This window comes from Dipodomys spectabilis, unplaced genomic scaffold, assembly GCF_019054845.1.
Source record: "Dipodomys spectabilis isolate Male_0828 unplaced genomic scaffold, ASM1905484v1 ptg000191l, whole genome shotgun sequence".
In the NCBI taxonomy this organism is placed as follows: Eukaryota; Metazoa; Chordata; class Mammalia; order Rodentia; family Heteromyidae; genus Dipodomys; species Dipodomys spectabilis.
The window spans coordinates 3,020,424-3,026,618 of record NW_024870868.1 but is presented as its reverse complement, the minus strand read 5'-3'; positions in this window follow the sequence as shown (position 1 = coordinate 3,026,618).

Sequence of the window (6,195 nt, the reverse complement as noted above, 5' to 3'; positions counted from 1 at the left end):
CCCAGGACTCTCAAAGAAAAGGAAAAATGTTTCACACTTGGTTTCTTACTGCATGATCCAATTGTTGCTAGTGCTGGGATCTGAACTCAGGGCCTAGCAGGAACAATTGGTGAATAGTTCAAAGTGACCACACCAGCCTGTGAGCAACAAAGGAGTTAGGCCATTCCCAGGATCTGACATTGATCCCCAGTGTGGGTCACGATAGTCATAAATTAATAATTAAAACATATGATCAATATTTACATATATGTTTGGACAGCATCTTGCCTTTGGAGTACTTTTTCTCCTTATTTTCTGTCTTATGTAAGTATTGTGTATTTTACTGAATAAGGTAACAAATATAACAGTGCTTACATGGAAGACAACCTATTGCCCTGGCTATAGGGTTTCCTATGCATTCTCCATCCAAGCTGAGACTCAGGACTCTCACAGGACAGGAAAATAGGTGAATCGATGGGTTTCTCACATCAGGATTCATCTTTTGGCAGTGTTGGGATTTGAACTCAGAGCCTATCAGGCCCAACTGGGGAAAGGGTCAAGGTAAGGACACCAGCTTGTGAGCAACGAAGCAGATAGGCCATTCCCAGGACCTGACGTCAAGTCCCAGGGAGGTCCAGATAGTCATGAATTCATAATTTAAACATAGGGTCTATATTTACTTACATGTGTGGACAGCATCTTGCATTTGGTGCACTTCTTAATTTGTGTCGAATTCATGGAGTTATTTTGTATTTTACTGAGTATGGTGACAGGTATAACTATGCGGACATGGATGACAACCTGTTCCCATAGTTATAGGGTTGCCTATGCATTCTACATCCTAGTGGAAGCTCAGGACTTTCACAGGAGAGGAAAACATGTTCAACGACTGGCTTCTGACAACAGAATGAATCTTTTGTCAGTGTTGGGATTTGAACTGACGTCTGGGTAGCTCTGTTGCACTTTAGGGGAAGGGAAATCTCACCATCCTTGAATACTACAATATCAGGCCTGATCCAGGGCCTGATTTGAAGCCCCAGCACTGGACAAAATAACAAGCCCGCCTTTTTAAAACATAGGATCTCTCTTTACCTACAAGTGTGGTATGCATCTTGCATTCAGTGTAGTTATTCTTTTTATTTTGTGTCTTATTCATGGATGTATTGTGTATTTTATTGAGTATGGTGATAGATGTAACTATGCTGACATGGATAACAACCCATTCGAATGGTTATAGAGTTATCTATATAGAATTCTCCATCCTCATTGAGACCCAGTACTTTCATTGGACAGGAAAACAGGTGGATCGATTGGCTTCTCAAATCAAGGTAAATCTTTTGGCAGTGTTGGGATTTGAACTCAAGGCCTAGCAGAATCAATTGGTGAATGGGTCACGGTGAACACACCAGCCTGTGAGGCACTAAGGAGGTAGGCCATTCCTAGGACCTGAGATGAAGCCCTGGTTGGGGCCAATATAGTCATAAATTCATCATTTAAACAGAGGATCTATATTTCCATACATGGATGGGCAGCATCTTGCATTCGGTGTAGTCATTCTTTTATTTTGTGTCTTATTCATTGATGTATTGTGTATTTTATTGAGTATAGGATAACAGATATAACTGTGGTGACCTGGATGACAAACTATTCCCATGAGTATAGAGTTCTGTATACATTCTCCATCCTAGCTGAGACCCAGGACTTGCACAGCACAGGAAAACTGGTGCAATGACTGGCTTCTCACATCAGGGTGAATTTTGACAGTGCTGGGATTTGAACTTTGGGCCTAGGAGGCCCAACTGCCCAATGGGTCCACGTGATCACACCAGACTGTGAGCCACTAAGGAGCTGGTCGGTTCCCAGGAACAGAGATCGAGCACCAGGGGGGGCCACAATTGTCCTGAATGCATCATTTAAACATGGGATGTATACTCAAATCTATGTGTGGACTGCATTGTGCATTTAGTGTAGTTATTCTATTTTGTATGCTATTCATGGATGTATTGTGTATTTTCTTCAGTATATGATGACAGGTATAACTGGGCTCACATGAAAACAACCTATTTCCGTGGCCACAGGGTGGCCCATGCATTCTCCATCCTAGCTGAGACCCAGGACTTGCACAGGAAAGGAACACAGGTGCAACAATTGGCTTCTGACATCAGGATGAATCTTTTGGCACTGCTGGGATCTCAACTCGGGGACCAGCAGACCCAATTGACGAATGGGTCCATGTGAGCACACCAGTCTGTGAGCCACTAAGGAGTAAGGCCGTTCCCAGGACCTGAGATGGACCCCCAGGTGAGGGTGTGGGGGGAGGGCACACAGCAGTCATCCATTCATAAGTTGAAGGTAGTATGCAAATAAGTACACAATTGTATAGAGTAGGAGAGATGATAACCTGTGATGGAATCCAATCAAACCATGTGTCTACTGATTTTTGTATCTTTCCAGATGCCTTCATTTCATGACTGTGATGATTATTGTCATGCTTAATCAACACTGCTTTACAAATAAGTGATACCCCATGAGTCTTGCCTATCATTTCCTAGTCACATGATGCATTAACTACTTATTCGATGATATCAATCGCATTCCATGACTTTTCCTGTATCTCAGGATTTCCCGCCATTGTATTTCTCATGGGGGTGGGCTGAATTCAAGCCTCAGGCATGGAAAACATACTCCGTATATACATTTTAAAGATAGGATTTATACTTCCATACAGATGGTCAGTAGATACCGTGTTTGGTGTGGTAGGATTTATACTTCCATACAGATGTTCAGTCCATATCACGTTTAGTGTGGTCATTCATTTTATTTCTTTTTTATTCATTTATTTACGATTTATTTCATTGACTTTCATGACACCTATACCATTTATTACATTGTTTACATCATATCACATACCATCTAGATTTGTACATGTGTTCTCCATCATGCCTGACACCCTGGACATTCCCAGAAAAGTAAAACATATATCACACTCAGCTTCTTACTCAAAGATTAAATTTTTGGCAGTGCTGGGATCTGAACTCAGGGCCTAGCAGGCCCAATTCATGATTGGATGAGTGTGAGCACAGAAGCCTCTAGCCTATGAAGCTATCAGGTGGTTCCCATGCACTGAGATCAAGCCCCAAGTTTAGCCAAAACAGCAATACATGGATAGGCAGAAGGTTTTATACAAGTAAATATATATTGTTGAAGAGCTCCAGAGCTGTCTATCTATGACAGAATAACATCTACTACGTTCCTACCAACTTTTAGGTATTTATTATATCTCCATTGAAAAAATATTATTCTTTTCATGCTTAATAAACTATTAATTAAGGTCAATCAACATCCTAGGATTATTGCATCCAATTTTAGACTAGACAAATGCATGAACTACTCTTTCAATCTGTATTCTTATGCATATGAATGAATCTCTTGTGATCTCCTGCCATTAGTGTGTAAGGATTAGGATTTGAACCCAGAGCCTATGTTGACATGTTGGCTTATGGCTTCCCTGATAGCCTGCCAGCCATCAGCAATGGCAGGGCAGGTCCACTTTGAAACCATGTCATTCAGACCCAGGATGGTCACCATGCAAGGAAAAACTTGTAAAACCCTGAGCCCTCTACAGCTCCCCACTTTTTGTGCTTTTTTTTTCTTCCTGCAAACCCTCTGGGCCGAGGGTCCCAGGATCAGCTTTGGGTCCCGAGGCTGCACCCCATCCTAGGGCGAGTGAAGCTGAGTCAGAGTTGTCATGACCTGAGTTCAAGCCCCGTAGTTGGCAAAATTAATTAACTAATTAATTCATTAATTAACCAACTAACTAACTAAATTGAAATAATAAAGCTCCTTGGTTTGGAATTTCTTCCAGTTTTCTTTCCTAGCCTGGGATTTGAACTCAGAGTCTTGATGAATCCGTAGCAATGTGATGGAAAGCTCAGAGTTGCCATTACTTGAGTTCAAACCCCATGCCAAGCCAAAAATAAATAATTAAGTCACTGACCTCAGCAGGGAAGTTAGTTGTGAAGATGGGAGGGAAGGGATGGTAGGGGAAAAACAAATGAGGAGGCAACAATGCTCAATAGGAAATGTACTCATTACTTTGCTCATGTAACTGTGACCCCTCTGTACAACATTTTTAAATGAAAAACGTACAAAAAATGATGTAGTGCACAAGAAGCACTTTGGGGGTAAGGGATGGATGTCTGAATAGCTGTACAAAATTCTACACTGATTTTTTTCAGTGTTCAGTTTGGAACTGAATAAACGTATCTGTTTCTGTTACAAATATTAAGTCACTGTCTTGGAACTGGGGCCAGTATTTCTGCCATTGCTGGGATTTGAGCTCACTGTCTAAGTAACTCTTTTGCACCTTGGGTGAAGGCTAATCTCCTTGTCCTTGAGGGAAAGATTTTCAAGCTACTGTTCCCAGGGCCTGAGTTAAGGCCCTGCAATTGAAAAAAATATTTGTATACATGTATAATATAAGATATATAAGTACATATGTATGTTTATTTCATAGTATGATTATTATTGATTTTGTATTTAATTTTTTTATTCATTTAATTGTTTATTTATTTAGTATTATTATACACATAATATTTATTATGTTGTGTACATATATTATAAAACTATACACAATAATTCAGTACATTGACTCATTTTCATTAATACTTTATTAAGTGTTGAAACATGATACATAATTAAATGGAGGCATTTGTCAAGTCATCACATGGTTAGAGTATGTCCCTAGTATGAGTTTTGTCTTATTTATCTTGGACAGCTTCCTATAGGGATTTGTTTAGATGATTTATACTCAGAAGCCTTTTCTTGTGGACAGGCAAGTTGAGGGATAAAATCGTAAGGTTGGGGCTGGGAATGTAACTTAGTGTTAGAGAGCTTGCTCAGCATGCTTGAATGCCAGGGTTTGAATCCTCAGTGCCACATACTCAGAAAAAGCCAGAAGCTGTGGTGTGGTTCAAGTGGTAGAGTGCTAGCATTGAGAAAAAGAAGCTCAAAGACAGTACCCAGGCCCTAATTTGAAGCCCCAGGTCTGGCAAAACAATACGCCAGATTCCAGTGGCACTGGAAACCTACTTTCTCAGGAGGCTGAGATCTTAAGATCACAGTTTGAAGACAGCCTAGGGAAGGAAAGCCTGTTAGACTCTTACCTCCAATGAACCATCAAAAAACCCCATGTGGCACTGTGGGTCAAGTGGTAGAGTGTTTGCCTTGAGCTGAAGGGCTCACGGACAGCGCCCAGGCTTCAGTTTGAGACACACACTGGAAAAAGAGTGAGGGATAATCAAAGTAATTTACCTATTTGCTATTTATGAGAATATGGTTTGGAAAATGAATGCTGATGTACACCAGAATTGGAGTCAGCCCTCAAGGTTCAAGTGTAGCAATCCATAATCCCAGCCTCTCAGATTCTAGCATTATAAACTTGTGTCCTACAAGGTTCTGAAAGGCACATTGTTGAAAGGCTTAATATGCTCCCCAAGCCCTTTGTGATAAGCAGTTGACTTGTATTGTCAAGATCATTACAGTTCTGACCCTAGCAGAGAACCAATAGCTTACACCCATCACCCTAACTCAGGAGGCTGAGGTCTCTATCACAGGGGGAAACAAGCCAAGGCAGGGAAGTCTAGGACATTCTGGCTTCCTGTTCTGAAAGGTCAGATGCTCAAGAAATTCCTGTGTTTCGATTGGTGATGAGAAGTTACTTGCACTGTAAATGTTCTTGGAGTTCTTGAGCTACAGAAGAAGGAAAGAAATATTATTGACCCAATTGGGGTTCAAATGAAATTCTCAGGATCCAAGCCCTAGCTCTGTTAGCAGGAAGAATTCGAGAGTAACACTGTATTGAAGCACAGCAAACAGTTTCAAAAGCCAGGCCAGGTGCAGAGAACTAGGCCTGCAGGATTAGGAGGCCGAATGCACACACTCAACAGGGAAGTGGAGCTGCAAAACCACCTTCCATTCATTCCAGGCACAGCCAGCAATGGGAGAAACCTGAAACATTTGTTAGAGTTACAGCAGGGTCAGGCTTCTCTCAGTCTCTTCAATACGATGACTAATTAAATTTCCTCCCTCAGGTGAAGGGAGCCTCAGGCTATCTTTAGGTTACCTATAGAGAGCCAGTTTAGTGGGGAAGAGAGAGTAACAGAATTGAAAACCCTGCTCTCTGGTCTTAAGGTATGGGTTTTTGACTCTCCATTT